We start from the raw sequence: 15,867 nt of genomic DNA, 5'->3' as shown, positions 1-15,867 counted from the left end.
CAACAGTTCATGATAAGCTGGTTGTTCTGAATGTGGGACTTTTTCCTGAAGAATCATCTTGGCAGTGGTACTAACTAGAAGGCCTATTTAACACAGTCCGTCTGCAACCCTGCCTGTCGGTCCTCTGGGCCCTGCTCACTGTGCAGATGCAGGGACGACCCTACACCCTCCCCCGCTTCCTGCACAGCGTGCCTGGATGACCCCATCCACCCCCACCCCCCACCCCAGAATCCAGTACTATCTCCCTGGCCTGGACAGAGAACAGGAGCTCTGGCATGTGATTGGGATTAGCCCCGAGTACAAGAAAACAGAACAGAACAAAGAATGTGGCTACTGGGGATGTGAAAATACCAAAGTGGGGAAGAAAGACAAATGTGAACGTGTTGTTTTGCCAGCCAGCATTCATGTCCCCCAGTGGAAATAGCAAGTAAATTTTCTGGGAACATCCCTCCCCAGGCCCAGTGTCTGTATTAAAAGGAGTGGGCCCCCTCCCCTTCTGCTGGGGAGCAGGTGACAAAGCCTGGTCAATGAGATTGGCCCACCTCCCTGGCTCAATGATTGGCCCCAGAAAGCACATGAACCAGCAGCATAGGAACCTGAGACCTATCCAACCTCTTCTTCCTCCTAACCTGTCACTCCCTGCAGCTCAGGACCCAGGACAGCCACCAGCCAGTGAGGTAAGCGGAGGAACCTGGGCCTCCCTCCTGCTCTCCCCAGTCACCACTGACTGCTCTGAGAAGGCTTTGCTGATTCTTGGGGACCCTCACCAGTGGTCCCTCAGCACCCCACAGTTGTGACAGCAAAGGGATCTGTTTACACTGCCTCTCCTCCGGCCACCCAACTATGAATTCTTCAAAAAGCAAGGATCTAAAGGATCTTTGCTTAATCATCTCCTTATATGTAACACATAGCACATTCATCCACCACTGGGTACCGGGAACTGTCCTAGACACCGGGGGTACAGCAGTAAAGAAAGTGTCTGCCCTGGTATAACTTATATTCTAGTGGAGAGAGAGACAAACAAATAGACAAGAAGTTTATAGACGGCCACCTGGGGGTCAGGCCATGAGAGAAAAACAGGGGATGGGGAATGGAAAAGGAGCTGTGTGTGCACTTTATAGAGGATAATCGGGGAAGGCGTCCCTCAGAAGACATTGTCTGAGCAGAGCTCTGAAGAAGTGAGCCTTGTAGAAGTCTGGGGGAAGACAGGCTAGAAAGAGTGAGATCAGTGTGTGCAAAGGTCCTGAGGCAGGCATGCTTGGCCTGAAGGAGGGATAGCAGCAAGCCAGTGGGGCTAGAGAGAAGAAGGGAGGAACTTTGATGTGAGAGCACCACATGGATCAGCTGCTTCCTGCATGCCCCTTACCAGAATCAAGCCTACAACCCGAGCATGTGCCCTGACCTGGAATCGAACCGGAAACCTTTTGGTGCATGGGACATCACTCAACCAGCTGAGCCACACTGGCCAGGGCTGTTCACACGGACTTCAGTGAGGGACTTTTTAAATAGTTTTCAGACAAATAAAGTGGTATTGTGTTCATTTAGAGTCAACCTCTTATTGAATTTCTATAATCAGTAGAATTTCTTATTTAACTACAAGTTTAAATTATTGCACACATACTAAACTTGGGAGTAATAATGGGGTGTGTGCACATGTGCACATGTGTAGGTTCATGGGTTTGGGGAATATCTGTACACATGCCATATCACTTGACCACTTGCTGCACATTTGTGGGCCCACGTCCTGGGGTAGGGACGGGGGAATGGAGCTTTGCAGACGCTCTGGCTCACAGTAAGGGTCAGTGCGGGGCTGGGCATGGAGGACGGCATTCTGACTTTCTGACTGTGCTCAGTGTCCCTGGCCACGAGCTGCAGTCTGGGCCCACTCCTCCCCTGTACGGTGTGCACTTTTCAAAGTGTGGCTATTATTAGAGTAAATCAGAAAACCCATGCAGGTGAGAGTCATGGAGTCACTGCAGGATGCCAGGAAGAATGGGCACCAGCGAAAAGAAGGGGCTCCTGCCGAGCCTCCTGGCAAATGAGAAAGTCAACAAGGAAGGCCAGAAGAATGGACTGAGGACAGGCTGAGAGGTGGGGGACAGGAGCGTCTCTTGGGCTTTCTGTCCCTTCCTCAGGAATGCTCACACTACATGGCTGTTTTGTTCAGGTTCATAGTTATTTGTTCCACTTGGATCCCATCAGTAGAGAATCTATTGTTTGCAAAAGAATATGGCACTTGTTCCGGTTTAAATCTGGCTCTTGATGGGTCAGAACCAAAAAACACTGCATCTGATGAATATTCAGCAGCTGATATAAATAGAGCCGGTTATTTAATATTCCTCCCCTCTGTCCTTCCTTCTTTCCTTCTGCCCTTCTACCTTCCTTCCTTCCCTCCTTCATTCCTTACTCGGTTTTATCTTGGACACTGCACTGCTGTAAATCAAAGATACATTTGGAATAGCCTCTGTCCTGAGAAGACTGAGGCAGCCCAAATGCTGGTGAGCAGCCTTTTATACCTGAGGCCCACCTTTTTAACAAATGAAATATCCATGAGCTGCCAAGTTATTTCAGAATGACAATACCTTTCTTTGCGCTCCAGGGGGAGGAATTAGTTTCCCATCCCTTTAGCTCACCTACGTTATTCACTAAAAGTTGCCACTGGAGAGCAACAGTGGAGGGAGAGGGAGAGAGAAACAGAGATGTGAGAGACACAGTGACTGGTTGCCTCCCGCACACACCCCCACCCGCGCCAGGGATCAAACCTGCAACCAGTGCCCCCGACCAGGAATCGGACCGGGGACCCTTCGGTGCACAGACCAACGCTCTGATCCCTGAGCCACGCTGGCCAGGGCTGGTCACCAACCTTTTAATCCTTGGGCGTCTTCAACAAATGATAATAGTAACATTCACTGGTGTTTCCTGTGTGTCAGGCTTTCCTCCCAGAACATTATAAATTATACCTTCTCCTTTACTTCTCACAAAAACCTTGTTGTCTGTATGGAGAAGCCAAGGCACAGAGAGGCTAAGGGACTTGCCCAAGGCTGCCATACATATATGCACAAATGCGTGTACATATGTATGTGTGCCTGTGTATGCATGTGTGTATCTGTGCATGTGTATATATGTGACTCAAACTCAAGTATTTGGGCACTAGAGTCTGTGTGATGCCGACTTCTAAGTTTTGTCCTGAAAACAGATCGTGGGCAACCTCACAGAGCAAGAAAGGGCCCATGAGGGGGGCAGACAGGTCCACTGGCTGCTCCCCCTCTTCTAGGAACATAAGGAATCTATGCCATGTGGTAAGGGCTCCAAAGTAGCTCCTCTGATAGACGGTGTGAGCACAGAGATAAGGGAGGGACTCTCTCTGCCCGATTCTAACCTCACCCTTCTCCCGGGGTCCCTCCAGGATGACAACCTTGGTCACACATGTCCTGGCGGACCAGCAGACTTGGAGATCCCTAGGTCAGTCGGGACCTGAGTGGGCCAGCCAGGCACATGTCTCCCCGGGGGTCACCTTGGCCACAGGCCCCCGAAGGCTCTGCCCCTGCTCGCCTGTGCAGTGCCCCGGACAGCCCGGCCCCTGCCCAGCGCAGCCCCAGCCCCAGTGTCCCCACTCAGGTGCACGCTCAACGGCGTTTATTCAAAGTTCATCATCCTTCCCTATAAATCATTCGCAGGGAAGCGAATTGCTTTTTAATTTGGCTGAAATAAATCACCCCAAGAATTGCTTGCACGGTGCAGCCCAGGCAAGCAGGCTGTGGTTTAAATAGCGTTCGCCGGGGAGCCCGGCCCTCACGCTGTCTCGTGCTCTCGAACATTCCTGGTTAAGGGGATGGTTTCAGCTCCATTTGCTCGACGAGTTGATAAAGGCTCTGCTGACAGAAAGCTAAGGGGAAACCAGGAGAATTCATTTTCCCTTCTGTGTGTCTCTTTAGTCTCCCCAGAGGGGCCACGTGCACTGCTTCCTGGTCAACCTTCATCCCCCCCTCGCACCTTGGGAGGTCTGGAAGCCGAGGGGGGGGAGACCTGGAGATATAAAGTGTTAATTTGTGCCACACTAGTGAATAATTTGGGGCATTCTTAAGGCAGTTCGGTTCTCCACCATGAACTCCACACGGGCTAGGAACAGAGATCTCAGATTCCTGATTTCAGTCCCCCCGGTGGGAGATAGAGCAGAGTTTCACGGAGATGTGGGCAGACAGGCCCGCCCCACCTGAAGGCTCCTGCCCCCATCCCTTACTGCAGAGGCGGGAGCAGGGGAAAGAGTTGCTGGGAAAGAAGCAACTTGGTGCCTGGTCCTGTTCGCTGCTCCACAGAGCCTGGCATTGGAAGAGCTGAGGGTGGCTGGCTCCTGGCTGTCCTCCCTGACGTGGCTCAGCAAGATACTGAGAATGCGCCCATGCCACCTTGGGGCAGGAGAGTGGAAATGATGGCATGTTGTGTGGGAGGGCTAGGCCAACCTTGAGTTTCCGGGGGCTCCTGCTCGGTAAGAGGTGATACAAAATGGTCTCACATGCCCAGAGGGATCACAGGGCCTTTGCACAAGCTGCTTCTTCCAATTCCATCTCTCTCCCCCCTTATCTTCTTCTGGCTACTTTATTCATCATTCCTGACCCCCAAGAACGTGTCAGGTGTCCCTGATATGTGCTCCTTAGCTTCCTGAACGTCTAGTTCATTTCATTGACCATAATTGTAATAGAATCATCAGTTACTTAAATTTATTTAATGACTTTCTCCTCTGCTTTACGAGAGAGGGAACTGGGTCAGGCTTACTCACCATTATATCCCCAGCATCTGGTCATCAATTAATTCTGGCTAAGTAAATAAATTTGTAACTCAGTAGTTTATTTTTCAGTGGAACACTTTTGAAAATTTTCCTTTGGGGTAAAGCTATTTTGGAAAGAAATACAAATGAACAGTAGCATTCTATTGCCCATATCGGCACTGAAGAAATATAGCTTCAGTGTCATCAGTAGTATTTATTACTTCTGCTTACAGAGTGCTTAGTAGGCATCCCAGGGTAACAAAGGATGCAGCTACAACAGGGTCTGTGCCCTAAAATATGTATAACTAATTAGGAAACCATCGCACACACAGCACAGTTAGGTAATGATACAAATGGAACCTACGTAAAAATCAATACAATGGCTACTATTAAAAAATTAGCAGAAAATAACAGGTAGATAATAGTATGATAGTTTCTCCAAAAGTTGGGAATTACCATATGACCCAGCAATTCCACTTCTGGGTGTTTTCCCCAAAGAATTGAAAGCAGGGACTCTGAAGGATAGTAGCACATCTGTGTTGATTAGAGCATCACCTACAACAGCCAAAAGGCGAAAGCAGCCCAGTGTCCGTCAGTGGACAAATAGAAAAACAAGCTCTGATGTATTTACACCACGGAATATTACTGAGCTTTAAAGAGGAAGGACAGTCTGACACCCGCTGCAGCCTAAATGAACCCAGAGGCCATATGCTATGTGACACAAGCCAGGTACAAAACGACAAACACTCTGTGATCCCACTGACACGAGGTCCCTAGAGTAGTCAAATTCGTAAAGACAGAAAGTAGAATGGTGGTTGCCAAGGTCTGGGGGAGGGAAAATGGGAGTTATTGGTTAGTGGGACAGAGTTTCAGTTTTGCAAGATGAAAAGACTTCTGGAGATGTGTGGTGATGGTTCCACAGCTCTGTGGATGTCCTTCATGCCAGAGAATTGTGCCCTTAAAAGTGATTAAGACGGTACATTTTATGTTAGGTGTATTTTACCACAATTAAAATATTTTAAAAAATCAATATAAGAAGAAAATAGAGCAATAAAGGCTGGAGTGATCAGAGAAGGGGTTTTGGAGAGGGTGTGGTTTGAGCTGGACCACGGAGGCTGCATCACTTGAAAGGGTGAGGCTGACAATGGGAGGGGAGCCAGGAGAGAGGCCCCCACTGTTGCAGAACCACCCCAGTGTCCTAGGGAGGGTCTTGCATCCAGCAAGGGCTCTCAGTGGAGCTGGAATGCTGGCAAACTGGCTCTTGCTATTAAGGGCTGGTGAAGATCCTTGAGCGGGTTGGTTCTGGGGCTTCTGGTGTGACCCCACAGGCTGGGCTGGAATAAAGAGATACTTGTCGCCTCTTTGTCCCTAGGAAATAGCCCCATCTACAGACTCCCAGCACATCACTGGCAGACCCAGGATTGTCCTTAGCCTGTTCTGCTCCTTTCTTGCCGATTCTGTCTAAGTGGCTGGCAGATGGCCATGGAAAACCACACTCACAGTGTGCAGACTGGACTGGCCGGGAGCAAGAGAAGGAGGGGAGGTGGGACAGCGTCAGGCTGGTGGGTGTGACAGCACTTGAACTCCTTGGTGAGAGGAAAGCTGGGCTGTGCAAATGCTGGACTGGTTTCAGGTAATTACACCCAACCCTGTGCACACACACAGCAGCCCACCCCCTACCCCAGGTACACAGCCCCTGCCATCCCCAGACGTGACGCTTGGTAGAGGGTCACTGCCCATCTTTGCCAAGCAGGGCGGGACACTCCAGATCTGCTCAAGCAAGACCAGGGAGGGCCTCTCAGCCTGGCTTCCCACCCTCCACAGGCACAGGAGTGACAAGTGAGCTTGGCCGCTTTCGATAGAAATAAATATTTGGAAACACGAAAGGGGCATTGAGCTGAGTTCAAGTCATTGAGCTGAGACCAGGCTATTATGTTCCCCGAGGCGAGTTGTTCCGCTTCTTTGGGCCTCAGTGTCCATAAGGGAAAAGTAAAAATGAAATTCCTGCCTGCAGGACACCGAGGTGTGCTGTAAGAATGAAGTGAGGTCATTATGGTCTGAAAAAGTATAGAGTCAACCAGCCATTATTACTGCGCCCAGAGGTCCCACGTGCCTAGAAGGGGCACACGCTGGATGTGTGAGCGACACCTTCTCTTAGGCCCTGCGTTCCTCCAGAAGCCCTTCCAACACTTGTTTTTCTACTCCAGATGGTGTTTTGGGGTTTTTCTCTTTTTCTTCTTTTTCTAAACTCTTATTACATGAAATTTCAAACATGTAAAAATGTAGAGAGAATAGAGTGCTAAGCCCCAAGGACCCGGACCCAGCTTCAACAATGAGCCATTCACGGCTTATCTGGTGTCCTCTTCGCATCTGGTTTTTCAAGCAAACTATCAGACGTCATATCATCTCAGTGGTAAATATTTTAATCTGCCTCTAAAATATTAGGACACTTTAAAAACATAACCGCACCCAAAACATTGTTTGATATGACAAAATACCAAGTAAGTGTTCAGATTTTCCTAATTACGTCATTCATTTCGTTAGTCGGTTTGAGGGGGATCCACAAACAGTTCGTGCATTATAATTACTTGGAACATGTTGTATTTCTTTGATATAAAGACCCCTCCCATGTCTTATTTTATTTATTTTATTTTATTTTATTTTATTTTATTTATTAAAGAAACTGGTGGTTTGTCTACACAGTTCTCACCGTGCGGGTTTGCCAGCGGGTCCCCGTGGCCCTGCGGAGCCTGCTCCTGGGCGCCCTGTGTTTCTTCTCGACCTGTATCCCACCCGGAGACCCGACCCCGCAGCCTGCTCCCGGGGCCCCCTGCCTCTTCCCGATGTGCCCAGATGTACGCCAGGTTTGCAGTTTAACCTTCCTCAAGTAGCAGCTTCTACCTCTCGCCGTCATAAAACACAAAGTAAACTAAGCCCGCTGCCTCTGTGCCAGGCATGTGCTGGGCCAGTCTCTCAGCACCTCCTCATGTTCTCCAACCCGGAGCCTCTCCTTTTGGGATTTTATGGAGGCTCCATGAAGTAGGCATGGTTGTGGTTGATTAAGTCACTGGCCATGAGTGACTGAACTCAGTCTCCAGCCCCTCTCCCCTCCCAGGAGGTGGGAGTAGAACTGAAAATTTCCACATTCTAGAGATCGGGGAACCAATGGGGGGAGCTTTCCTGGAGTGCCCCAACCACACATTCCAAACTGGGGAGATCTCCAAGGGTGGGCTTGGGACCCACGTTGTCCACCGTGAATTTGACTTAATGGAAACTTAGTTGGTCGCCTAACCTTCATAAGGCCTATTCGGACTAGTGGCTCCAGAAATTAGTTTCAGTTAAGAGCCAGTTCTTGTAATTTCTAAGTATGTTTGCTCACCTCTCCTCAATGCACGATCGCCTGGGTAAATGGCCCCTGGTCCTTTTGGAAGATGATGTATAGTAAAAATGTTGGCTGGGTGGCAGGGACCTTTCTCTGGAGGGTTGGCCTCCCTTCCATTCAGGGGGCTCTGTGACTGGGGATAAAGGGAGGGCACAGAGGGACGTGTGCACAACATTTAAGGTGATTCCTCTCAGGGTCCTCCCATGCAATCATCCTGTATTTGCAGAACCCTGAGAATGAGCACCTCTCTGCATTTTGTACCCTTCTAGCCTTTCTTGCCTCGCCCTAGTCCTGGCCCTGGGCTAGACTTGAACTGGCTCACATCTGGGACCTGGCGGAGAGGCTGTCACCATCTACCGCAGTGACTCAGCTCAGACTTCTGTTCACCAGACATACAGCTTTTTCACTTATACAACTCAGACCCTAGTAGTTGCCCAACTATTTCATTTCTAGGGACACCATGACCAACACCAGATTGCAGGCCAGACTATTCTAATTACTGACTAGTCTGATTCCTGAATAGCGCTGGCTCTGCTGTCCGTGACCACATGTCCTCGTCTGTGACTCCTGCTTCTGCTTAACCCCAGAGCCCCCGGATCCCACTGCCCGGTGAATGTGGGGCCTCCGGTTCAATCACAACGGTTCCCACTGTCATTTCTGCCTTAAAGGTAATCTTGCCACCGAATCTTCTCTAATGATCAAGCCTCAAAAATAGTGATTTGAGAGCTTACTATAGAAGTCCAAACAGGAGCAGATGCATGGCCTACAAACCACAGCGTTGTGTGTAGATGGAAAGACGGCTCTTTGCTTCGCTTCACAGGCCCCGCTTGTAAACACGTCCAGTTTGCAGTCCAGTGCCATTAACCTACCGACACCTGACGCAGCAGCTCCATCTGATTGTCTGGCCTGGCTCTGCTTTGCAGGAGCGCAGTCATTCCTGGCTGGTTAGAGGACACCAAGCACCTGCAGTGGCCCCCGGGGGCATCCCCAGCACCCTCCGTACCAGGACTAATCCCAAGCCCTGGTTGGTTCAGAGCCTGGGGGGTCTTGGGTACACCTTGGGGGGTCCATTTGTATAAACCCAGCTACAAAAGCTACAGAGAAAGCAAAGCAGACGGGACACAGACTGGCATCGCACAGGATTCAGAAATAAATAGCTCTGTGAGTTCATTGCAAAGGACTTTTCAGACTACTTTTACACCAAGGAATATGGCAGAAATATGCATTTTTGCTCTAAATCTCTGAGTTCTTTTTGGACAGACGACCACTCTCCAATTCTCGGTCCACATTGCAAGGGCTGCCTTGTTGCCTCCGTGCCAGGCTGAATGGGGCCAGAGGTGTCTGGGTTTGAGTGTCTGAGCATCTGTGTAGGTTTAAATGGATACAAATTACTTGCAAGCTACACATGAACCTTAAGCCTGGAGTCCTTTTTGGAAAACTGAGGGACTTTACTAAACTTTCTCAAAATTTCCTACTGTAATTTAAAGAAACAAACAAACTTATAATTAATGCTTTTCTTGTTTCATTTAAAGCACATTTTGTTAAATTGCAAATTTGGAATGTGCGCATTTTGCCTGTCTGCTAGTCTCACAAATAAGTGGTGGTTAAATTGCACAAACAAAGGCACTATTTTAAATTGGAGAGAAAATTAATCTTTCCTTTCTTTTTATCTCTTGAAGAGAAGCTATTGTCCTTCCTCCCCTTAATTCATTTCCCTTAAAGCTCTCAGACTTGCTTTCATAATACCCCAAGTCTCTGGGAGTTGGGGAAAGTTTTAAACAGATAGATAACTTTTATAATATGTGTTTTTCTCTAGCTCATTATGGTTTCGATTTGGAAACCAGAAGCTTCTAATATCTCTTCAGAAACTGAGTCCATTATGGGTTGGACCTAATGTTTAATGCTTTGCAAGCATTATCTCACTTAATCCACAAAACAACCCTACCGAGATTTTTAAAGTAAAGGAAATGCACCCAGGATCAGTTTCGACAAATGTGTGACAGGGAGCATTTCCATCACCCCAGAAAGTTCCTTGTGCCCCGTCCCAGGCAATCCCGCAGCCAAATGTCACCAAACAACCCCTGATCTGATTGCTATCGAAATAGTTCAGCTTTTCCTATCTAGAATGCCATGTAGTATATATTCGTGTGTACTTGACTTTATTCACTTATAATATCCATGTTGTTGGTTCCATGAGTTACCACCCGGGTTAGGGTGGTGGTTAGGGTCAGGGTTAGGGAATCTTTATGACCTCAGATCCAAAGTTAGAGAAGACAAAGAAGTTGGGACACAGGCTGATGATGCACAAGGTGCAGAAATACATAACTGAATATAAATTCAGGGAGCTTTTTATTGCTGAAAAGAGTGTTCTATTGTATGGATATACCAGGGTTTGTTTATTTATTGATGGACGTTTGAGTTGTTTTTAATTTGAGGGTATTATAAAAAAACCTGTGATAAACATTTGTGTGTCCATCTTTGTGTGGATACATGTGTTCACTGCTCTTGGCTAAACACCTAGGGGTGGAATGGCTGCACCTCATGGTAGGCGTATGTTAACTTTATAAGAAACTGCCCAACATCCACTGTGGTTGTAAGATTTACATCACTTTTACTAATTATGACAGTTCTAGTAGCTCCACATCCTTGTCAACACTTACTATTGTCAGGTCTTTTTATTTTTAAATGTTATCCATTAAATAATATCTTGTGTTTTTAACTTGTATTCCCTGATGACTAATGACATTGAGCCTCTTTCATGTGCTAATTGGCCATTTGTATATCTTTTCTTGAAAAGTATCTATTCAGTTTTCCCCATATGTTATTGGATTGCTTGTTGTTTTGTTACTGAGTTATAATAGTTCTTTATATATACTGGATACAAATACTTTGATATATAGTAATAAATGTTGGTTCTGGCGCTTATTAGCTGTGCTCGAATTTAAACAAATCATAAGGCAGACATAGCAGAAACTTGTTGAAATCATTATAAACTAAACTTTTATAGACCTGATCACACCTTGCAGGTGGGAGGGGTGTAGGACAGAAGTCAGATTTACCAGGTCAGACAAGAGGTCACAGGCAGAGCCCATGGCTGCTGACTCCTGCCCTGGCCACACAAAAAAAGGTAAATTAGAGAGATTATTATGCAAATACATTCTGGTTAAATCTGGAGCAGGGGAAAAGAGCTTCTGTGGGAGGTCAAAGCAGTTAGCTGTGTAGGAAAGCATGAAGTTCCGAGAGCAGGCTGTTTCTGTGTGCATCCCACAGAGACCAGCCAGAGAGGGACCTCAGCTGGGACAGACAGGCCCAGCGGCATCCGATATTTAACATGTGTAGCGTACGCACATTACCAAAGGGAAACCAACAAGGGGGCCGTTCAGGGAAAATTATAAATAAAGGTGGAGAAATCACTGTAAAGGTGCAGGCATTAGCCAGTCTTCTACTCTAGGAGCCGCTGACCAATGATCAGATGCTTTTTAAAGAAAAGAACTGCCCTTTGAATTGTTGCTGCGCTGGGACAGCTCGTGGCCGCCCGTGGCTCTCGTTTGCAGGGCCGACTAAAGCGGTGTTTAGGGATGTTTTCCACTCTTGAGATCTGCTCCTCCAACTCTGACTTTCAGAGTCAAGGGCTTTGACAAGCGGGTGAAGCTGCTTCATCCGTTGCTGAATCTGTGGCCCAGGGGTCGGTATAAAGGTGGTAGGTACATGGGGGACAGCGGTTGTGGGTTTGTTACACTGAATACGAGCTATTGAGGAAGGCGAGTGGCATAGTTTTCCTTCCTTTTACTTTATTACTCAGATCTGACTTCCCAGAGATTTTAAAAAAATACATAATGAAAGCACAGATAGCACTAAGTTTCAAATGAAATTAAAAAACGACAGTACTTTGCAAACACCACGCTTTTAGCCAGTCACTCTTGGCACGGGCTGTTCTGTGCATCGATCCTTGGGCATCTATTGTTGCCGGTCCCATCAGAACCCAGCGCCCTGCCATCTGCCATCAGCACCAGTGAGTGTGGCAGGTGTCACTGCATCGCCTCTGGGGGATGGACGCTGCGGGAGCGCTGGGGGGCCGTGCTGTGTGTGCGAGTGTCGCTGGGAGCCACCTCCCTGATGGCTCGATTCCTTTCCCCTAAAGGTACAGTCACGGCCCTGCTGGATTCCGGGGAAGCTTGTGCTTTTGGAAGACTTTTCTACCATCACCCTTCTCCAAGTGGGCGCGCACATGTTTAAGGAAACACTGGGGAAAGGCAGCTAACGGACTGAGCACTTACCATGTGCCAGGCACGGCCTAAGCACCCCGACAGCCGTTTACTGCTGTCCTTGGGCCATGTCCTGGGAAGGGGGTGTCACTCTCATCTCCTTTTCTGGTGGAGGAAACAGGCCGCTGTCTACCTACCCGTGGTTATGAATGAGCCACCCTGGGCTCCTCCACCTGCATTTCTATATATCACAGGTCACTTGTTTTGTTTTGGTTTTTTATCTCACTCTCCAACCCAAACCACTTAGACTGCTGTTGGTCCACCCCCGATTAACCGGTCAGCGGAGTACGTTCCTGTCTCAAAGCAGGGCCCTTGCTCCCACTTGCTGCCTGAGGACATGGTTCTCGTCTGGCTGTATCTCAGGAGGCAGGAGGAGAGACATTGGCAGTGTAATTCCAAAGCCTTGACCTTCAGTGTCCCAACTTGCACAATACATTCCTGATTAAGTTTCAATCTGGGAGTTCGGTTTAAAAAAAAAAAAACATTTAAAGAATTTATATCGCATATTAGTCTGGTTCTGCTTGGATGGTGTGTTCACTGAGCCCTGATCACATTTCCTCCGGGTCACAGACTTTGCTGACTCTCCAACTTCGACTCCGGCTCCTGTGTGACCTTGGCAATCCTGTCACCTCCATGGATCTCAGGTTTCCTCACCTGTAAAATGAGAAAGCCCCCTGCTCCACTGTGTGCCTGCTGAGGCCTCACTGGGGCACAAACATTTCTTTAAAGTGCTGAGAGAGAAATAAGTGCCCAGTGACTGTTAAATGGCAAGTCACTGTGAGCTCATCACACCAAAGAGCTTAGAAGTCTATGTTAGCTTCCATCACCCTGATGACAGTCGGACTCTTGGCCTTCTCATGGGGCCTCAGCCGCTGACCCCTGCTCGCCTCCCTGGCCCTGTCCTCTGCTCAGCCCTCGGAAACAGCCCTTCAGCTTCTGCCACACTCCTGCCCACCAGCCTGCAGGCCTTTAATTCAGTCCTGTCTTCTCAGTGTCCCCTCCACTGTCTGTCCTTGTCTGACCACATCCTACGCATTCAGGCTCAGCTTGGATGCCACTTCCCTGGGACATGCATCCTATGCCCTGAGTCGGGGACACTGCACCCAGTGGAGCCTTTTCCCAGCCTCTTCAAGCACATACACCTCTTCACTTGCCTCTAGATTCCAATGTTATTATTGAACTCTCTGCACAGTGTTGAAGAGGTGAATGGCCGGTTTGGGAATAGATAGGTAATTACTAATTCTCCCAAGAGAAAACAAGACGAGAGCTCCATAAATGTCCATTTTAGTGAACCTGGAAAGTTATCTGGAGGGTAAGGAGGAGGGGCAGGAGCTGGGAGAACCTGAGTTATGACATGTGGGAGAAAAATCGAGGGAGCCGTGGACACTTTTCTGGGTTCCGAGGGACAGTGAGCTTGGATCCCTCATCAGGGCTCTGCTGGGCGGCAGGAGCTTTCAGTGGGGAAGCTCTGCAGTCGTGTACATGAACTTGAAAGGTTGGTGGCTCTGCCTAAAAACATGACCGTCCCATCATCAATCATGTGTTTTCTTTTGTTTGTTTGTACTGGATCCTGTCACAGAGGAATTGCTGTCTGTGATAGTCGGGTGGCTCTTTTCTCCTTAGCAAGACTAAGAAATCTGGTTCACAAGAGAGGGCGCTGCGGAGAAGCCAGAGCCACCCAGTGAAGCCCAAGCCCAGTGCTGCCCACCCAGAAAACCCTCTCCTGGGGAGCCTATCAAGCCCACCAGCCTCTCCCTCCTGACCCCTGAGGCACACACACTGTTCACCCAGTGGATCCCTGAACTTGACCATCTCTTCTTGGAATATTTTAGCTTTCATTCTTTACTCACCTAGCCACCTAGGTGATCAGGGAGTGAGTTCCAAACAACAGTTCCCTCTTGGGAACAAACAGTGCCCAGCCTTTGCTCCTGGCCCATGGGAGGTGCTCAGTGAATGTTTGCTGATCCAGTCCCACCGATTCCCTTCCCAGTCTCAGCACTGGTCAAGATGGATGTTTTCCATCTCACTATTTGGCTTCTTAACAGGAGCCATTTGCTTGTGTGAAGTGAGACACTGGGCAGGCATGAAGAATTCTGCTCTCCCACCCCCTCTCCAGGCCTGGCTGCAGGCTCTGCCCCAGTGGCCCTCGTCCTACCAGCTCGCTTCAAAGCCAGGCCCAGGCCCAGGCCCAGTCTGTTGAACAAAAGGCACAACAGGCCTATAGGACAGTCCTGTAGCACAGCCAAACACAGATACATCTGAGATCGAGATGCAGACTCTGCCACCCACCCCAGCCCAGCGCCTCCAGGGCCCTGGGCAAGCTGGCAGACCCCAGGCCCCCTTCCCAGAGCTTTGATGTACCCCCATCCTTGGTGCACAGAGAGCACAGCACCCTGGTTTGAATTTGAGCCATCCTGTGGATTTGGCCAATCTCTCTTTCCAGGAGAATTAAACAGTGACCACATCACAGGGAAGCCTTCAAGTAGCAGCAAACCTCTGCTGTAAACAGAGAGACGGGCATGCGGCCCTGATGGCCAGCAGCCCCAGTAAAGAGGAGCAGATGTCTGCAGACAGGGAGAGTTTTGTTTGTAGGATGCCTCTGGCCGGGACTTGTCCTCTGGCTCTGGTTACACAGGGAACTTAGCGATCTATTAGAGAAGCCACTTCGTCTCCAGCCTGCAGGGCCAAGTCGTTCCCTCACTCCTCTAGCTTCCTGTCTGATGAAGTAAGTGTTGGTCCGTCTCCGCTGGTTGTGGAGCATCGTCAAAGTGGCCAGCAGGGCCTGCCAGACGTGCTGCTCCTGGTGGGGCAGGGCAATCTCTAAACAAAGCATGGAGCTGGGCTCTGGTCCCTGCATGACCACAGTGGCCACGTGGTCCCGAGTGATCTGACTGCATGTGATTTTGCATCTGTGAAAATCAGCACTGGGGCCCAGCGATGGCTGAGGTTCTTTCCGGCCCTGATGTCCGTGGGCTAGAGAATTATTAGCAAATTTCAACCTCACTCTCACCACCCTGACATGACGTCCATCCATAGAGAAGTAACACAGGGTTGCAACGATGACCTGGGAAATGTAATCACTTCATTGTAAATTGTCAAAGAGGGCTAGTCAGTCTCCACAGTGGGTCTTCGCTAGCTCTGAATAGTCCGTTTTGATTGTCTGCATTGGAAGGAGGCATTCATGAGATGTTTTCCACATACATATCCCTTGTGTGGTGTGGTCTCTGGGAGGCTTCAGGTGCCACAGACATGTTAGGTCATTCCGAGTCACTGTAGTTGGTCTTTGCAATTACGTATGAGGCACAACCCTGAAATACAGAAGTGAATGAAGCAGATTTTTAGTCCCACCCACTCTATCCTTGCTCAGGCAGACATGGCCCTGATGTCCCTCCCTGGTACTCTAGGCATCCATGTCACAGGGCTAAAAACACATGTCCTCATTTCCCAACCAAGGA

This window comes from Miniopterus schreibersii (genome assembly GCF_964146895.1).
Source record: "Miniopterus schreibersii genome assembly, chromosome: 21".
Lineage (NCBI taxonomy): Eukaryota > Metazoa > Chordata > Mammalia > Chiroptera > Miniopteridae > Miniopterus > Miniopterus schreibersii.
This window is presented reverse-complemented; position numbering follows the sequence as displayed.